This window comes from Anabrus simplex, chromosome X, assembly GCF_040414725.1.
Source record: "Anabrus simplex isolate iqAnaSimp1 chromosome X, ASM4041472v1, whole genome shotgun sequence".
Taxonomy (NCBI): domain Eukaryota; kingdom Metazoa; phylum Arthropoda; class Insecta; order Orthoptera; family Tettigoniidae; genus Anabrus; species Anabrus simplex.
Window position 1 is genome coordinate 81,471,981 of NC_090279.1, and position 21,831 is coordinate 81,493,811.

A 21,831-nucleotide genomic window follows, 5' to 3' on the forward strand; every position below is an offset into this window, starting at 1 on the left:
TCCACACTCCTATGCATACTGGGCCATGGTTTCCCTGAGGACTTCCCTATCTTGTTTTTCGATCATTTTAGATAATGATCTTTCTCGGCTGATTAAGGTTTCTGACGTGTGTAATGTTTGAGGCTTAATTACGGTGTTATAATGCTTTAATATAGCGTTGCTTGATACTGATATTTTGTCGTACTTTTCCATGTGGTTCTATGGCCTACTTGTAATATAGAAATCTCTCTCTGTTTTCCTCATGATTTAATGCAGATTGTTGGATGATTTCCCCAAGTATTTGAAATTATTTACCTGAGTAATTTTGCGAAAATGAGTTACCAGATTTTGTTTGTGTAATTATCGAGTAGATCCTCCCATGTATTGGGTTTTCTTATATGAGTTTTAGATTCGTTTTAGATGCAATTGCACGAAGTTTTCCAGGGACTGAATTCGTTCCTGCCTATTGTTGGATAAAATAATGAGACCTTTTGTGAAGGCCGAACATTTGATATGAATTTTATGATTAACTAGCTTCACGGAAAGTGTCTTGAGGCAACCTCAGATGCTAAATATCTTAGTTATACTGGTGAGATACATTAAAATCGAACTCTCCCCTGTCTTCAACTTATTAGCATTGTGAAATCAATTATTGTTATTAGTATGAGATAATATTTGTAAATATTATTTGTTTTAGTGATGTAGCCACACGCCAAATAAATAAATAAATAAATAAATAAATATTGGAATTACTGACATGTACAAATTAGAAGTTGACCAGAACTTTCCAATTTGCATACTCAACTGATCCTACGTCTGTGGACATAAAATCTCACAAATTAACATACTTAAAATTCCTCTAAATTTCACTGCTATACTGCAAACATGTTCCTCATTACGTCTGAACAAATTTTATGAGAAATGCACTCAATCTAACGTCCCATCCTTAAAAAAATATGAATAAATGAGGCGTATAGTATCAAAACCGGCCAAGTCACAAAATTTACGAAAATGAGTTAAGGTTATCAATTCGAAGTAGAAGTATAGCACTATCAGGTGAAACAATAATATGCTTTAAAATCGTCCATGTCTTCATGTTATAGACCACTGAATTCTCGGTCGTGCAACAGAATCGGCCAAGTCATGCAGCCAGTGAATTCAAAACCGGCCAAGTCAAGGAACGAGCGACAATCTTTATGATGCAGCATTATTGTCTGGAATCTTGTGTTGTTACATTAAGCAACAATGTGATAATACCAGTAGAAAAATCGTTCCTTGTAATGTATATTCTTTGAAGTCATTATATTTTGTTTTTTGTTCGTTTGCAACACTGATTTACGTATTCGCGGGCTTCTTGCCGTCATTGGCGCCAAAGCAATCCTATTTCCGGTGTGCTCGTATTTTGTCATTATTGTGTGCTGTAATGTGGATATTGTTCCGAGTGGAGAACTGAAAGATTTACTTTCATACCTTGTGAAATTGTACAAAACTGCAACAAAAACGGCCAAGTCAAAATTTAAATTAACAAAAAAGATGGGTTAATTATGAGTAGAGCTGGGATTTTTATGTAGTATCAAGTGGCATAATATGTACATAAATATGTAACAAAAAGCACCAAAATATGTAGCAAAATATGTAGAATGGGCAAAATATGTAATATCACATAATTAATATAAACTTACAATTTTGTCAGTTACAACACACTAAACACTCTTTATATTGCATTGTTTAGCACAGTGAACAATTAAGTATTTTTCAATGTTCTTTGGAGTCATATTATATGAATATATCACACACATATTCAATAGAAACTTATTATTTTCAACACTCAAAGCACGTTTATTCCTTAAATTTTGTAGCACAGTGAACTATTAAGTATTTTTCGATGTTCTCTCGGGTCATGGAAAGGCGTTTGTCACTTAAGATGTTAGTATATGCAGAGAAAGAGCTGTCAACATCACATGATGTGACTGGGGCAAATTTTAGGAGAGGAATTTTCGCTGGAGAAATGTTCTCGGGAGGATCAACGTCATCTCCATTTAGAATTCGGCACACACTGTGAAATGTTGAATAACCAGGATTTCTCTTCTACACTTTTTGCAATTTACTCAATACACTTGCACCAGTTTCCCCAAGCACATCACTTAGTTTTTCAATAGCATCCTCTATGATGGCAATAGAATCTTGCAGTGCCAGTCCTGATGTTTGATGGTTTCTGGAAGCCAGCAGAAGTTGCCCCTGATGTAGGTGATTGAGGAGACCACTTTGGAGTTACTAAAGGCAGTTTGTGATTCACTAATGGACATAGCATTTTCAGGATCAAAAGAATCTACCACAGTCTTTATAGCATCTAGATGCTCACTATAGAATTTAACTGCTTCTATCCATGTCCCCCACCTCGTTAACACTGGTTCTGGCGGCAGTGGTATCTCTGGAAATTTCCGTTTGTAAGATAGCACTCGTTATGGAGCTTTTAGGAAAACCTTTTTTTGTTGCTGAAATTAATCTATTCACTTGTGGAAACTTAGCTCTAATATCTTCGGCAACACGTTGCAGTCCATGCGCCAAGCATGTAAAATGGAGCATATTGGGATAAAACACCTTCAAAGCAGTTGCAGCCTTAAGCATACATGCTGCAGCATCAGAATACATCACTAATACCTTTTCCTCTTTCATCTCAGTCAGCCACAGAGCTCTTAATCCATCATTCACAAATCTCGCAATAGTTGAGTGATTTGTATAGTCTAGCTCTTTACAGTAGATCAAACATGGTTTTGAGGCGCTGTCAGGTTATAGCTTCCCCACCACAAGATTTGCAATAAATCTACCCTTAGCATCTGTTGTTTCATAAACAGCAACCCATATGAAATAATTTCCTACATGCTGTCCTATGTTGTGCATTACCTCGTCGTAGCAGACTTGAAGATAATTCTTGCATAGTGTTGATTGGTTAGGAACATGCTGCTTGCAGTATTTTTCCAGAAAAGATGTGAATTCAGGCACTTCAAGTTTATACCATGGAATATTGGCTGCAATCATTGCACTGCATAAGTATTTATAAAAAGGGTTACTTGAAGGTGAAGGCTGCATCCGTGTTAAAAGGATTTGTTTCTTTTGTAGACCTAACTGTTGTTTTTCTCTACGCAGAGCACTTCGTGCATGTTGCTCGAGCTGGGATGTCATGGAACATGCGATATGTTTGTTGCATGCTTGGCAAATCACTACTTTGCCATCAGTTGCAAAGGACTCATCAACTGCAATCCATGATTTTAACTTTGAAGCCATCGAGGACACTACTGGTGCCATATTGACTCTAGAGGAAACTGATGTTCATGAACTATGTTCTTCAGCTGTTCAAAAGAAACTAAAACCTAATTCAGACATTTCAAAGGAAGACAGCTCTAACAACAGATTTGGAAATTCCTAAGTACATACAGAGAGGTCACAGAAATGCGCTTAGAAAAATATTCCTGGAAACTCCAACATGAAAGTGGCTAGTTGTAAAGCAATTAACTCTAAAAGGGGTGAAAGATTTAAGACTGGCACATGTAAAGTAATAGTTTTCCTGCAGCTAATTGGAACATTTAGAATGACCTATTTCGCAAGGGTCTCTACCTGCACCTATCATCCTCTCAAATACCTGTCACTCATAATTACCTTAATCCCCCAGTTGAGAGAACAGACAACAGTCCCACATTAAGTGTGAAACTTCAATTCAGCAATTTATTATATACGAAAACAGGAAAATGCTAAAATATGTAATTTTATGTAATATCACTAAGAATATGTAGAATACCCACAAATATAAAAAAATATGTAAAATGAAACTCGGTAATAATAACCCTAATATAGTGTTTTGTGAACATATGACTTTTCCCAGCACCTAAATAGCAAGGAACAAAATATGTAATTACATAGAAATCCCAGCTCTAATTATGAGTTAGATTTCTCAAAACAGCGGAACTTAAATATTAAACCATTAAGGATATAACTGTGAAAAAGAATCTTTTCTGACCATCATTGCTTTGTCTCTACAGGTTTTTCGTCCATATTGAAAAATATGCCTTGAGTGACTTGGCCGGTTTTGATACTAGACGCCTCAAATGTCGGTTATAACACAGTGACACTTCTACCATACGCAAGCATCGTAAATTTCTACTTGTGTCTTTTCAGCACAAAAATTAATAGCTGAAACTGTGATGAACATCCACTAAAATATTACAAGGTCAAATCAGACCTACACATAGCAAAATACACCATGCTACGTTGTAGAAGTTACTATAAAAATAATTTCGTGTGGCTATTTCTACCCGAGTGCAGCCCTTGTAAGGCAGACCCTCCGATGAGGGTGGGCGGCATCTGCCACGTGTAGGGAACTGCGTGTTATTGTGTTATGTGTGGTGTGTGAGATGCAGGGATATTGGGGACAGCACAGACACCCAGCCCCGGGCCATTGGAATTAACTAATGAAGGTTTAAATCCCCGACCCGGCCTGGAATCGAACCCGGGGCCCTCTGAACCGAAGGCCAGTACGCTGACCATTCAGCCAACGAGTCGGACTGTAGAATTTACTGGAATACACAGACTATATTTAACTCTTATCAGCTCCCATTTTCTGCTCAACTTCTTCCTCTGTATGTACAGGTTTACTGGTTTATGTTACGCAAGTTTTCATAATAATATTTTGCACTTTGATTATTTTTTTTCTATTATTCACTTAATTTTAAGAATCTGAAAGACAACACAAAATATATAGCCTTGCAATTTACTGGACACTCTAATAATATGCATTCAGGAAAGTCGCCGAGACTAGAATCTTCGCCGTCCAAAAATCAAGGTCATGTGTTTAGTGGTTGAACACCCTCAGTGCTATCCAACATCCAGATCATCTCCCGTGATGACATTGAGACTCTCACAGTAGAGCTCAATCAATAAGCCACCAGTTACTGTATTTAGATTTGTGGAGCCTTCCAGCATCAACATGTGAATTTTTTGGTTGGTGACATCAAGAGTCATAATACAACATGGGGCTACCCAGGTACCGAAGAAAGAGGAGAAGCTGGCGTAGAATGGACAGATTCGTGCAATCTATTTCTACAGCATGATAACAAACTTCCAGTATCATTGAACAGTGCGAGATGGAGGATGGATATTATCCAGATATTAAATTACAGTATCTGCGTAAGCAAACACATATCTCAGTTTTCAGCGAAATCAGTGGGGCAAACAATCCCTCATCGTCCAGTTATATGCCAGATATATGCTGCAATCAGACCGAAGACAGTTCCTTTTCATACATACATCTTCATTACAGACTTGTATGCCTTTCATCGTTCAGTCTGCGACTCTCTGTGAATTTACAAAACGCCACCACAAAATTCTGTTTGCAACTAGTTCTGTGGCCTCGTCTTAGTTCAATACATCTTACCTTTAAATCATTAGAATCTGAGTGTCATTTCGAAGATGATGTCATTTAAGAAGGCTCATTGGGGGAAATGTATTATTTCACTGCACGAGAACATTTTGAATATGGAACATTTTCCTTAATGTGATGATTATGTAAATATCGTGAAATTTTTCTCGTATCTCAATTCGCTGACGGTGAACACTATATACAAAAACTATTGAAATATTGAGAAACTATCGTGATCTCTTTGACAACGATCATTTGAGATCCGATACCGTCCAAGCTGGGGAAGATTTCTTAAAAGCGATATCTAATAACAGGAGCGATGGGGACACTGATCTAAGGAAGGATAGCCAGAAAGGCTGGAGGTTTCTTAAACGTCTGAGTTGTAACCAACCAGTTACAGAGGGTCATGCGAATGTTACAGCTAAACAGATTGCCCACCAGCTCGTGGAAAATGGTAAACCTCACCAACAGACTTCAATATGTTACGGTCAGAAGAATTAGAGTCTAGTCATCTTATGTGGCTTTTCTGTGTGGCAGCCATTGGCAGTTGTAAGAGCGGTAAGAGAGTGGGGACACACGACATCAAGTAACAGCAGATTATCCACGAACCTACTACGCTGCCGTAGCATGGGGAGAGGTGTTACTCCCACGTGCTGCGTCCCAGGTGGCGTTTAGGGGGTTCTTACCTGGCTTTCCAGTCGACGTGAGCGAAATAATATAGCTCTCGCGGACCAAACACACAGATCTCTGTGCGTGGAAGACGAGACCAAGGGATGCTGAATTTTGAACCAAATTACTTGTGCTTATTTCCACTATCCTTGTGATTAGTACCACAAACTGAGGAATACCATGGGTCTGTTAGAGGATCACTGTGTATTTACAGTACCCATCACTATGACGGAGGATAACCCTTTGCCTAGATTCGGTTAGAGGATCCCAGGGAGATAAAAGAAGCTAACGTCGCTCGGGTGTTTCAGCATCTGGTTGTGGAAACATGGGTGTGCGTTCCGAGGAACAGCACGGGTCTGGGATTTTCCTGACATTCTTACCCACTATGTGGGGAAGACCACGGGATAGAACGGGTCCCTGAGACTTCTGAAACTATGTGACGAACAGCATGGGTCTGGGATGTACCTGTGATAAGTACGCACTGTCAGGAACACCACAGTATAGTACGGCTCCCTGTGATTAGTTCTCACTCTGTGAGGAACACCATGGGATAGGACGGGTCCCTGTGATTAGTTCCCACTCTGTGAGGAACACCACGGGATAGTACGGGTCCCTGACACTTGTACAACTATGTGACGAACACCATGGGCTCGCGTTCTCAGGATCACCACTGGGCTGTGTTTTACTTGTCATTAGTTCGCACTATATGAGGAACACCAGTACAGGTCCCTGTGATTAGTACCAATAAGTGATGAACACCATGGGATAGTACGGGTCCCTCTGATTAGCAACACAATGTGAGGAATACCATGGGATGGTACGGGTCCCCGTAATTAGTTCGCACTCTGTGATGAACATTACGGGATACTACGGATCCCTGTGAATAGTACAAATGTGTGAGGAGCACCACGGTATAATAGGCTCCCTATTATTAGTACCGCTATATGAGGAACACCAGGGTATAGTACGGGTCCCTGTGATTAGTACCACTATGAGAGGAACACCACGGGATAGTACGGGTCCCTGAGATTTGAACAACTATGTGAGGAAGACCATGTGCTTCGTTCCGAGGAGCACCACGGTATAGTACGGGTTCCTGTGATTAGTTACGCTATGTGATGAACATCATGGGTCCGCGTTGCATGGAACACCACTGGTCTAGGATTCACCTGAAATTAGTACCCACTATGTGAGGAACACCACCGGATAATACGGGTCCATGTGATTAGTACCACTATGTGATGAATTCCAGGGGTTTGCGTTTTGAGGAAAACCACAGGTCTGCCGTTTACCTGTCATTAGTACCACAATATGAGGAACACCATGGGTCCGCGTTGCATATAACACCACTGGTCTAGGATTTACCTGAAATTAGTACCCACTATGTGAGGGACACCATGTGCTTCGTTCCGAGGAGCACGACGGTATAGTACGGGTCCCTGTGATTAGTTACGTTTTGTGAGGAACATCATGGGTCCGCGTTGCATGTAACACCACTGGTCTAGGATTTACCTGTGATTAGTACCCACTTTGTGAGGAACACCCCTGTATAGTTCGTGTCACTGAGATTTGTACAACTATGTGAGGAACACCATGGGTTTTCATTCCGAGGAAAACCCCGGGATAGAACGGTTCCCTGTGATTAGTATCCACTTTGTGAGGAACACCCCTGTATAGTTCGTCTCACTGAGATTTGTACAACTATGTGATGAATACCATGGGTTTGCGTTCCTAGGAAAACCACGGGTCTCGTGTTCACCTGTCATTAGTACCACAATGTGAGGAACACCATGGAAAATCACGGGTCTGGGATTTACATGGCATTAGTACCCACTATGTGACGAACACTACGCGATAGTACGAGTCCCTGAGATTTGTACAACTATGTGACGATAACCGTGGGTTCGCGTTCCCAGGAACACCATGGGTCTGGAGGTCACCTGTCATTAGTACCCACTATATGAGGAACACCATGGGTCCGCGTTGCATGTAACACCACTGGTCTAGGATTTACCTGTGATTAGTACCCACTTTGTGAGGAACACCCCTGTATAGTTCGTGTCACTGAGATTTGTACAACTATGTGAGGAACACCATGTGTTTTCATTCCGAGGAAAACCCCGGGATAGAACGGTTCCCTGTGATTAGTATCCACTTTGTGAGGAACACCCCTGTATAGTTCGTCTCACTGAGATTTGTACAACTATGTGATGAATACCATGGGTTTGCGTTCCTAGGAAAACCACGGGTCTCGTGTTCACCTGTCATTAGTACCACAATGTGAGGAACACCATGGAAAATCACGGGTCTGGGATTTACCTGGCATTAGTACCCACTATGTGACGAACACTACGCGATAGTACGAGTCCCTGAGATTTGTACAACTATGTGACGATAACCGTGGGTTCGCGTTCCCAGGAACACCATGGGTCTGGAGGTCACCTGTCATTAGTACCCACTATATGAGGAACACCATGGGTCCGCGTTGCATGTAACACCACTGGTCTAGGATTTACCTGTGATTAGTACCCACTTTGTGAGGAACACCCCTGTATAGTTCGTGTCACTGAGATTTGTACAACTATGTGAGGAACACCATGTGTTTTCATTCCGAGGAAAACCCCGGGATAGAACGGTTCCCTGTGATTAGTATCCACTTTGTGAGGAACACCCCTGTATAGTTCGTCTCACTGAGATTTGTACAACTATGTGATGAATACCATGGGTTTGCGTTCCTAGGAAAACCACGGGTCTCGTGTTCACCTGTCATTAGTACCACAATGTGAGGAACACCATGGAAAATCACGGGTCTGGGATTTACCTGGCATTAGTACCCACTATGTGACGAACACTACGCGATAGTACGAGTCCCTGAGATTTGTACAACTATGTGACGATAACCGTGGGTTCGCGTTCCCAGGAACACCATGGGTCTGGGGGTCACCTGTCATTAGTGCCCACTATGTAAGGAACACCGCGGGATAGTGCGGGTCCCTATGAATAGTACCACAATGTGAGGAACACCACGGTATAGTACGGGTCCCTGTGATTAGTACCACTATGTGATGATCACAATGGGTTTGTGTTTCGAGGAACACCATGGGTCTGGGGGTCACCTGTCATTAGTACCCACTATATGAGGAACACCACGGGATTGTACGGGCTCCTGTGACTAGTACCCCTATGTGATGAACATAATGGGTTTGTGTTTCGAGGAACACCACGGGTCTGGGGTTTACCTGTCATTCGTACAACTATGTGAATAACACGACGGATAGTACTGTTCCCTGAGATTTGTACAACTGTGTGAGGTACATTTTGGGTTTGCCTCCGAGGAACACTACGGGTCTGGGTTTTACTTCTCATTAATGCCCATTATGTGAGGAACACCACGTGTGTGGGTTTTACCTCTCATTAGTACCACAGTGTGAGGAATACCGCGGGATAATACGGGTCCCGGTGATTAGTACCAACTATGTGGGTAACACCACGGTACAATACGGGTCACTGTGATTACTATTCAATATGTCAAGGAATACCGCGGGGTAGAACGGGTCCCTGTGAATAGTACCCACTATGTGGGGAACACTATGGGTTTGAGTTGCCTGTGGGTTGCGCCCTTTTGTGTGGAACGCCGAATGTTTACGTTATTTTCTAGAAATACCGTTCTCACAACATAAGGTAAATGTCAAGAGTGTTAGCACGACCAGGGATAAAATAAGCAAAAGGACGACTTACGAATTATCCCAACAGAAGGCCGTCGCTGATTGAGGAAGCTCTGGACACAAGAGGCCTAGCGAATCAACTAAAATAAGCTTAATTAACTAATTGGTTGAAATAATAACTCAAATGAAATTGATCAAACAAAATTTAATTAGGTAAATAATTTAAGATTTTTCGACCTCAAAACTATTTTTTAAAAATCAATTACCACTGCACAATGAACGTGAACACCTTTCAGAATAATTAATCAAGGATATCAATTGAAAATAAATTATTTTAACACTAACTCAAATTGCCAGGAGGCAGAAAATCTTTTGAACAATAAACAAACGTAGATCAATAGAAGATTAAAATCTTAAGACAACTATTACTGAAAGAAAGCTGAAATTTCCCTAATGAATTTCTCGGTTACTCCAGGGCTGCATTAAACTTAAATTAAATCCACCAAAAAGCATAACTTCAGTTAACACCATGAAATCATTCGAAACATGGACATAAATCCATAAATAGGATAAATAACCCTAATATTCTCCAAGGTACGGTAGCTTAAACCAAATGAGTTAATCAAACTCACCAGAAAAACCTTCCATATGCACGAAGATCCACACCAAAAATCAGCTGAAAATCAAGTTACCAACAATAATTCGATACTCAAATGTCAAATTTAACACAGCATGGCCACGGTATGTTTTCATTCTGTTAAACAGAGTGTAACAGATGACGAGCATCGAAATCAAAACGAGCACTTGAAGTGCCGAGGAAGTCATTAGAAGCCCTACATTAAAGGCACAATGTTTCTCTATTAGTAGCCCGACATTTGATTGAAGATATTATAATAATAAACATAACTTGTTTTGTGCACAAAACCTTAATTAACTAAAGTCAAGAAGATAAACAAATGCCATAATGACCATTACAACTTGAAGCCCGAAAATATTACCATATTACAAGATTATTATGAGGACCTGTTTTAGGAAGTCAATTTCTTTTAAAACCACATGCAGAATTTCAGTTTTGAGGTTAAATATCTCCGCGTATTAACACTATTAACTAATCCATTCCTTGGTAGCTTAGTTCAGTACAGAAGATGGATGCAACTTACTTACGAGGTCGAAGGAAACAAGATATATTAAATATTCTAAAAGGATAACCAAATGTTCAGACCTATCGCCTAGATGGACAATCCATCATCCAGGGTCTAATTTCGCGACCATCTCCTCTTCTTGCATCATGATTTTCTACTCTTCTTAAGGCACAATCAGCAGAGAGTAGGTTCCAGCGTCTTCAGGTTAAGAAGCAAAAATCAGAACAACTGCTATCTGCATTGTCGACTGACTACGACTGAGAAAGCTTCACTTCTAGCGCTCAGATAGCAGCACAACTTAGCTACCTCGCTGCTTAAATTCCAAGTTGACCGCTAGATAGCACACCATCACCAATTAGAGAAAGTCCATGGAATCCTGAAGTTTGAATACACGGTGGGCCAGACAAGAAAATGGACACATAATCAATATGCATCGTATCATCGCGAAGATTAATTTTAAATCCATTACACCGTGGTTCTTCTTTACTAGTGATAGGTACCTTTATGAGGGGCCATTCATCTAGATTTTCGACCTCTTTAGACACAAAGCATAATCGATTCAAGGATGTGCTTTGGAAGCAGCTCCTTGGTCAGTATATACCATTGTTATAAGTTAGCTTCTGGATAGGTGCGCCATTTCGGAGCGGATCCGCTGATTGTTTTAAGTTCATAATAATTGTTCATCGTCGTGTTTATATTTGTATTCGTAGGATTGATTATTGGAATTCTTCTTAATGTTTAATATTCGAGTTGGATCCGCTGATTATCTTGCTTTCGTATTAGTCCATTCATTATTCACAATCAAGATATGAATTCCGGTCAGAGGTTGAATTTTTGGACTTTTAAATTGTTTTTACATTTCGTATCATTAGGGGCCAAGGAGCTAGATGCTAGGCCACTTTAAACAATAATCATCATCACATCACTAAGATATGGAGTATACTTGGCTAATTGTTACACACGTTGCAGTTCCGTCATGAAGAAGGTAATCACTATACAGCTCAGGAGATTTCTGGGTGTGGCCGTTGTATGTTCAGTGCAGATTGAAGTATGTACTCATGGCCGACTAGTAAACAGTCCTCCCTCTGTTATACATAACGGAAAGGCGAGGTAAGCTGAGCCACAGCTTGTAAGAACACGTCATTCCACTCGACGGCCACAAGCGTTGCCAGATTCCCACTTTCACGGCAGTTTCATTTTGCTACATCTTCAGAGTTACACCAACAAAGTGTTTTATGTTTCCTTTCAGAGAAATTTCTTGCCGCTTCGGATTGCTCTTCCGTTTACTGGATGCCACACCTTCAGTACTCTACTGACCTTCACACGGACCGGATTCCTGGGAATGCCCCGCTCAGTTTCCGGTGGGACATTGGCAACTACTAACGCAATTCGACCACGGCATACAGCGAAGACACCGGCCGTGAAAAACTAAACCGAGAGTCTCAGAGAGTTCAGGAAGCTCTCGAGCCTAAGGAGCAGGCAGTGGTGAAGTGACTGCCCGCTACATCAAGGACATCTTAAAATATCTTCCTTCCAACATATTTACACATAACTCTAAATTCTCTTGGTTTCTTGCCTGTAGCTCCACATCTCCCTTGCTAGTGTCCTGGCCAGGCATGGTTCGCCATCTTTCGGGTCCCAACGTGTACGCTCTGGTTGCGCCTCAACTCGCAATGAGAACGAGACGCCCCGGGAATGCGGAGCCGCACAGCAGCGCGGCCCATCTTCCCTCGGTCCGCACGAGGCGGGACCTTCACTTTCATTGCGCCTTTAGGTTTAGTGTCAACCCAATGACTCGCGCACATGTTAGACTCCTTGGTCCGTGTTTCAAGACGGGTCGTGAAATTACTCGAAGCTTTTGCGCCGCTGACGGTAGTCTACAAGATTCTTCTGTCCGAGGCATCCCCAAACCAACAGCTGAGCGGGGCCGGAGCCGGGCCGGAGGTCCGTCGTCCATGCCACGCGCCCTCGCTTGTCAGGGGCCGGACGCCTGCCCCGAAGGGCGGCGAATCAACTCCGCGCACACATACCGTCGAGCCGTCGGCCGGAACACCGGGGATCTGTCCGACGAACACGCCTTGCGACGCGGACGAACAGGCTACACACCCAGGCCTTAGATCGACACCCAACGGGTCGCGACGTCCAACGAGAGGAGAAGTGCGGCCCACCGACCTCCCCACCACTACCCGGCCGAGTAGAAACCTGTTACCACCTTGACGCCGGATTGCTCCGTGCAGGGGAACGGACCCATCTGGCCAAAGCAGGAGAAGAGGCGCGGATAAGGCTTGAATCTCCCCGGTTGAGGTATTTTCGGGTTTCTCACGTTTACCCCCGAACGGTTTCACGTACTCTTGAACTCTCTCTTCAATGTTCTTTTCAGCTTTCCCTCACGGTACTTGTTCGCTATCGGTCTCGTGGTCATATTTAGCCTTAGATGGAGTTTACCACCCACTTAGGGCTGCATTCTCAAGCAACTCCACTCTAAGGAGAGATCCTCCCGGAAGCCGCAGCGGTCTCTACGGGCCTGGAACCCTCTGCGGAGCGTGGCCCCATTCAAGAAGGACTTGAACTCGCCGCAGGTTCCCGGTTAAGTGGACCCTCCCAAACACCACATTTCCCGGCAGGGTGAACCTGCGAGATTCGGCGCTGGGCTCTTCCCTGTTCGCTCTCCGCTACTAAGGGGATCCTTGTTAGTTTCTTTTCCTCCGCTTAATAATATCCTTAAATTCAGCGGGTAGTCTCGCCTGCTCTGAGGTCGTGTTTGGTTTGTGCGTGTCGCACAATATGTTCGGTCGCTGCACACACAGCACACACTTTCGAGCTTGGTCGCGGGGCAAGGGCGGCGAACCGGTGCCAGTAGACACAAAGACGCTGCGCGGACCAACCCTCCCGTCTCACACACTCTCAGTGGTGGTGTCGACCGGTCCAGCTCCACCGGGGTGAAGCACTTTTCAGGAGACGCGGCGGCGGCCGTGTCCGCACCAACCGCGACACTCCCACCCTTCGAACGCAATGTCGCGATCAGTTTTAGCAACCGACTCTCAGCCAGGCGTGGTCCGGGAACGGAATCCATCGAAATGGTGCCTTAAATGAAGACTTTCAATTTTGACACAAAGTAGAGGCCCATTTCAACCAGGACCGATGTTCCTCTCATAACGGCATTGCTGACTTAATTTGACGATAAAGATCAGGGGGTTGATAGCCTATTATCATTGTCGCTGAGCTGGCTGCGGTTGGAGTTCTGGCCACGGAATTCGGGAGTTATACGAAGTACGTCCAGAAAGAAAGTTCCGTTTGGTAATAAAACTAAATTGTGTACAGATACAGAAAAATTATTTATTGCACATAATTCCACAACTCTTAAACTACTTTTCCACTTAAGTGCCGAAATTTTGCAGGCATTTGCCATAGCGGGGCACACGTTTTTGTATACCTTATTCATAGAAGTTTGCCGCCTGTGTCTTCAACCAGTTGGAAACATTTTCTTTCAGCACTAATTGTAAACCTGCGGTTTTCCCGGATCTTGTCATCAATCGCGTGAACCAGTTCTTCTGTAACCAAAGATGGACGCCCACTTCGTTCTTCATCGTGCACGTCACTATGTCCTTCATTGAACTGTCGGACCCACCTTCTCACCATTGAATCACTCATCGCATTTTGTCCGTAAACGTCGCAAATTTGCCGATAAATTTCAATTGGTTTCACTTTCCTAGCATTCAGAAAACGAATCACAGATCTGATTTCACAAGTGCCGGGATGTTCAATCAACACCGACATTGTAAACAAGCACAACAAAGCGTACGTAGCTCCCAGCGATCTCAAAATGGCACACGCTTCTTCTCCTTGATACAGAGCGTCTATCGTGCATGCGCGGACCTGCGATCGCAGCGCTGCAGCGGAGATAAATTAAAACGGAACTTACTTTCTGGACGTGCCTCGTAAAATGAAGACATCCTCCGGTTCGGATTCCACATTACACTAGAAACCCTTGGTCATGATCAAGGTATATATGTCCATGAAAGACAGGAAGTTTCCTCGCAGAAGAGACTAATTCATCTTGGTGTTGCTTTATTCCCAGTTGTCCAGAGACTTCTTTGGTTACATGGTAAATTGACTATACTATATGATGTTGGTCTGGATGGAAAAGATATACGAAACGTTGCCAACCTGTATTAGCATCAGTTCGCATCTCTTAAGGTTGATAACACCAACGTCTGTGCTATTGAAATAAAGCAAGGGATGAGGCAAGGCTCTGTTATAACTCCACTCCTCTTCAATAACTTCTATGAAAGGGTGCTTTTCTGATATCAGTATTGTTAAAGGAATCGTAATAAATAATCTGCCATATGCGGATGATACCCTTCGGTTTGCAATAAGTGCTGAAGGTCCAGAGATATTAGCGAACTGTGTGGTCAAACAGAGTTGTGCGTTTAAACACGAAAAATACTAACTTAATGATCGTCATTCAACCTATAAACTTGAGAGTAGCTGGCACATCACTAAAGCAAGTCCAGTACTTTAGGTCTCTCACCTGCGTACTTGATCACAGCTTGAGCAGTCCTGTTGAAACTGGGTCCAAAGGACTGCCTTCAAGAGATTTATTTAAATCCTCTGTAACAGGGACTTCATTTTCTCCGTCCATGTTTACTTCGGTGTTGTGTATCTCCTGTCTTACTTAATTTTGTTGAGGCCTGAACACCATCCTTTGAGATGTGAGGCTACAGTACTCCCAGCTGGAGGTCACGTACAATATCATTCGAAATTATGAAGTAGTGCAGTTGTTTATACGTTTAGAGAATTATAAGTTAAAACCAAATCCATCAAAAACCCAGATCCATGCTTTTCACGTGAGGAATGAAGAAGCATCTTGAAACTTGCAGGTCAAGTAGATGGGAGAGCTACTGGAACACAGTGATACACCTATGTACCTGTGGCCACACTTTGCAGGTATCACTGCGCCAACTCCGATGCAAAACTCCTCTCTCACGATGCTTTGACATGATCAGGCAGGGCTGCTCATCCAGCTCGCCTGAAACTTGCGAAACTTGAATAGAAGTTGCTCCGTAACTACGGAGAGCCCTGGACGACGTGGAAGTCTTCAAAGAGAGTGCGAATTGCGACAACGTAAAGAATAACATCCACCAGATACTAGTGCTCATATCTGGCAATATGCAGCACCACTGTAATATGTATAATCTCTCTTGTAATTTTTACTGTATTATGCGACTGAGACAAATAAATAAATGACCTCCTTCAGTTTATCTCAAAGATATACTTTAAGGAAAGAGGTGTAGGAGAAGAAGGAGAAAATCTTGGCTACGGACTGTACGAGAATGGTATGGACTCGGTACCCCCAACTTGCTGAGGACAAGGGTCAGATCGCCCCGATGACAGCTGACATATGATAAGGATATTGTAGAACAAGAACAAGATGATGAATCATTGCTAGATTTATATTGAGAATATATCTGTACAACGTAGAATGGAATAAGCCTGAATTATTCCGCCTCGTGTGGCTTAAATACTGTTTTAATAATAGACATGGCCTAACTGTCACTGCTGAATGTTTCATACGGCACAGCGACACACGGCGCACTTCCGTCTCGGAATCCAAGAGAAACTGCTTCGCGATGGCGTGGTGGAACATGGACCACGTTTCATAGCTAAGTCTAATTCACGGACTAAAATGTTCGGCGTTCTAATACAGATAAAATATGACGATCATAAAGTATTTAATGAGCAAATGTACAACGTACAGTATGATAAATATATGATGCACAGTATTGTAGTACCAGTATAGAGTACCGGTAATATACAGCGTTTCCTTCCTCATTACGCGCTTACAATGGTACTAAAAGCAATCAATTTTTCCGTTAAATGCACATTAAACAGCAACTAATGTGAATAATTATAAAATGATTAACGAAATTTAAAAACAGTTCAAAATAGTTATTCTATGTATACGTAATCCAGTTGCAAAAGTAGTCGAAGTAAGTGGACCAACTTAAATAATTATAAAATGAGTAACTAATCTCAGAAGAGCCCAAGATCGGTATTATGAGTATAGTAACAGACTTAGTTTATTCCAGTTTAAAATTTTACTTCAAATTGAAGTTTTAAGAATAATTTTAGAAACATTTGCACTTGGAAGCGACTTTCTCTTATAATATGACCCTGCTATGAGAACAATAATGTAATGTTTCCGTGTGAAAGACCTTACATTGTGGAGTGCACTTGACTCGCGATTCGGAATATAAAGAGTCTCGGCTTATCTTCAGGACAATGCCACGCGGAGTGTTTCTATTGTGGCGAGGAGATGAACAAAGCACCGCCACTGTTTCAAAGCTCTGCTGTTCCGAACCATCGATGTAACTGACGTGTGTGGGTTCCTGTTCACTCGACACGACACACGAAGTGATCTCAATGCTTCGAAACAGTGAAGCCTTGATGTGTTGATTGCGCCGGCACAGTGTTTCGAAGCCTACTGGGCCTACGGTATAAATGCAAGGTAATCTAGAGGCACCTTCTCTGAAATACACTGACTGACAGTGACAATGCAACACCAAGGAGGAGTGGTTCGAAAGGGATGAAAGTTGGGGAAGAACAGAGACGGCACGGATGAATAATTGATGTTTATTTCAAACCGATATGCAGGTTACACAATGCACACGGCATCGACTCAGTAGGATGTAGGACCACCGCGAGCGGCGATGCACGCAGAAACACGTCGAGGTAGAGAGTCAATAAGAGTGCGGATGGTGTCCTGAAGGATGGTTCTCCATTCTCTGTCAACCATTTGCCACAGTTAGTCGTCCGTACGAGGCTGGGGCAGAGTTTGCAAACGGCGTCCAATGAGATCCCACACGTGTTCGATTGGTGAGAGATCCGGAGAGTACGCTGGCCACGGAAGCATCTGTACACCTCGTAGAGCCTGTTGGGAGATGCGAGCAGTGTGTGGGCGGGCATTATCCTGCTGAAACAGAGCATTGGGCAGCCCCTGAAGGTACGGGAGTGCCACCGGCCGCAGCACATGCTGCACGTAGCGGTGGGCATTTAACGTGCCTTGAATACGCACTAGATGTGACGTGGAATCATACGCAATAGCGCCCCAAACCATGATGCCGCGTTGTCTAGCAGTAGGGCGCTCCACAGTTACTGCCGGATTTGACCTTTCTCCGCACCGACGCCACACTCGTCTGCGGTGACTATCACTGGCAGAACAGAAGCGTGACTCATCGGAGAACACGACGTTCCGCCATTCCCTCATCCAAGTCGCTCTAGCCCGGCACCATGCCAGGCGTGCACGTCTATGCTGTGGAGTCAATGGTAGTCTTCTAAGCGGGCGCCGGGAGTGCAGGCCTCCTTCAAGCAATCGACGGGAAATTGTTCTGGTCGATATTGGAACAGCCAGGGTGTCTTGCACATGCTGAAGATTGGCGGTTGACGTGGCGTGCGGGGCTGCCACCGCTTGGCGGCGGATGCGCCGATCCTCGCCTGCTGACGTCACTCGGACTGCGCCTGGACCCCTCGCACGTGCCACATGTCCCTGCGCCAACCATCTTCGCCACAGGCGCTGCACCGTGGACACATCCCTATGGGTATCGGCTGCGATTTGACGAAGCGACCAACCTGCCCTTCTCAGCCCGATCACCATACCCCTCGTATAGTCGTCTGTCTGCTGGAAATGCCTCCGTTGACGGCGGCCTGGCATTCTTAGCTATACAGGTGTCCTGTGGCACACGACAACACGTTCTACAATGACTGTCGGCTGAGAAATTACGGTACGAAGTGGGCCATTCGCCAACGCCGTGTCCCATTTATCGTTCGCTACGTGTGCAGCACAGCGGCGCATTTCACATCATGAGCATACCTCAGTGACGTCAGTCTACGCTGCAATTGGCATAAAGTTCTGACCACTCCTTCTTGGTGTTGCATTTCCTCTGTCAGTCAGTGTATAAATGGAAATTTTTCGCTTATGAACATTCAGAGTGGATGGCAGATGTTCATACATCCCTGTAGCTTGTACCGTCACGCAGGAGTGTTGGCAGATATCCACGTCGTTAATAGCTCGGAACACGAGGCGCATGACTGTACCTCGAAATGTTTCGTCGTAGATAAGTACAGAAATAATACGGCAATCACCTCACAACACGATGGGTCCCGAGGAGGGATGACAGCTGCTTTAAAATTGGTGGGATATTTCTTTCTATTGTTTCTTTTCAAATATTAAATTTTACACTTTGCTAAACAGATAACGATTCAGGTACAGATCTGGCTTGTTAGCTTGGGTACAATGTTGGAAAAATTAGATAACAATAAATTAACAATATGAGCATGAAGCTCCCTGATTACAATTTTTAAATCAGCGCTACTGATCCTTTCAATCAATTGCCAAGGAGACGGATCTTCCAGTTTCTACATCAGGGGAAGAGCTCTTTGTTCTACAAATTCATATTTTTGTAGACTATTCTCGAAATTTACAAGTTCCTGGCCTATCCAGGCACAACCTACATTTAACAAAATGAAACAGTACTCACTGTCCTAACTGCTCAACAGTCTAACTGCCTAAAAATGAAGTGAATGATGTTAACTGTAACAGGGGTAAAAAACGCCCATTCTACCTGGCCTTTAATTAAAGCAAAAGGTAAAGTTCTGGCCGAAAATCAAAATGGTAAGGAGGCGAACACTTTCACTACTTGATACTTACATGAAATTCTTAAAACACTATTTGGGCTTATGGTCCGACGTTAGAGAGGTGACTACATGGAGAAAATATTTAAGTTACAGAAATGCTAGGTGGATTTTAACGGTTACAAAATCATGGTCATCTCAATGTCAACTTGAGAGGGAATACATGAGAGTTACTCACTCTCTATTCCCTGGTTATGGTTAAGTTCTTTTGACTTGTTTGAATTTTACATTTGAAGTTTGAAATATACATTTGACAAAATAAAAGTTACATTGCTAACGGTTTGAAACATTCCTCTCAAGCTAGCTCTCAAAACTATCACATAGTTAAGACGAAACTGCCATTATCTCGAGCTTGTGGACCTCCAGAAGATGGACGAGGGAGCCTCCGTTACGTACACGCTCTAGAATGGAGCGGTCACAAAGGACATCATGGCTCATCAGCCCTCGGCTTTTATAGCGGAGAGGAAAATCCAGAAAATTCTGGCCCAAGGCCCTGACACACCCCGAATTCTTATTGGTTAATTTAATAAATACCAGAAAATTTTTGATTGGTCGATAAATAAATATACAACATTTTTCAGCGGCCAACGCTTTAAGCGTATGGGAAGAGATAGCAGTGTTGATAACCTTTGAACATCTAAAACAAACACTAAATATTCCAGTTTAGGAAACCTTAACGCACAAAATTTAACCTGAATGTTAATTGTTCATCTTCACCCCAGAGGGCACGACATAAGTCGATAGTAGTGACATATGTCGAGAAACGTTCACACTATTTCCAAAATGGGTTTCAGATTTCATGATCTTCATGGACTTCTACAAGTCACTAGTTTTAAATTCACGAATCGGGCATACCTCTGGTACAGTAACCATGGCATGGATCTGTTATGTTCTACCACAGCAGTGGGTGCGAGATGTGTCGTACATGTGGATTTGACTCTTGTTTGCGATCTGATGCTCTTCCCGAGGCCAAGGCTACGTGATGGAATGTACGGTAAACCCTATTGTGTGTTGGTAGTGTTGCGTAAATGTGAAGAGGAAAATTCTGCGACAAACACAAACACCCAGTCACCGAGCGTGAACCAAGACCAATTACAATATTATAAGACCTGAATTCCGCCAGTGGGGCCCGATATAGAGTTTTCGGCCAGGGAAATGGGATTGCGGCAGGTATTTCTGAAACACGGGTATCTATACCGTACCACAAAAACTCCAAAGGAGAGTACGTACAGCAAAATATATCGGCCTAAATATATACACTAAATAGTTAATAATGAAGACATAGAAGTGAACTCACCAAATGGCACATTACTTATACAGTGGTTGAGCACTGGCAAACATTTCAATGACTCTGTTGTTGAAGTTGGCCATTTCACCGGTGTCCTCCTTATGAATTGAACAAACAGTGAGTGAATTCAGTCTGCTTTGAAACTTCGCTCTGATTTCGCTGCTGAAACTGGCGTAGGTAGTGCAATTTGTAGAGTTTTGTGTTCCACAGAGAACGATTCTTCGGAGGAATGCTTCATGAAGAATGTGAACAAATCACAGGCAGAAGGAAATATCCTTAAATTATAATTGCGATAAATCACTGAAAGTTCATTTCTCGTTTTATCTTGGTAGATAAATGGACTGAAACTTAATGAAAAAGTATTGACTAAATTCGTTGGGAAAATTTCTCTGAACGTAGCAAACCTTTCGGAACAAAATTTCGAAACTACTTAATGTATGAGACTGTGGTAATCGGTCTTTCACTTGGTTGATCACTAGTTGGCATCTACAATCAGATTTAAACCAGAATTGTGTTTAGAGCTTTTTGTTGCTGGAGTAGAACATTTTTCATCTACCTCATACCTTTCATTATTTTCTCTTATTTCAGAAACAGCTGATTCAAAACGTTGTAATGCATTGGATATGGTAACTGCTTTGGCACTCTGCATCGCAATCGTGTTATACAAAATATAAATATATTTTATAGTCTCAAAGATGAATTCCAGAAAAAAAATATTCTGAATTGTTAAAGTAATATTTTAAACCAAAACACTCCCTTATTGTTACATCATCCCAACCATATTCGTTCTCAATCTTCTCAAAACATTACAATAAATGTGATTTCTTTTAAGACCATACGGCATGTAGTTGAATGAAATAGTCCAAAAGGCTTGATTACGGCTGAGATTTCTTTACCTTCATCTGCTAAGCATGTCTGCGATGGTTACCACACACACACACACTCACCAGTTTAAACTGCCAATGCCCACACAATGTACGAAAT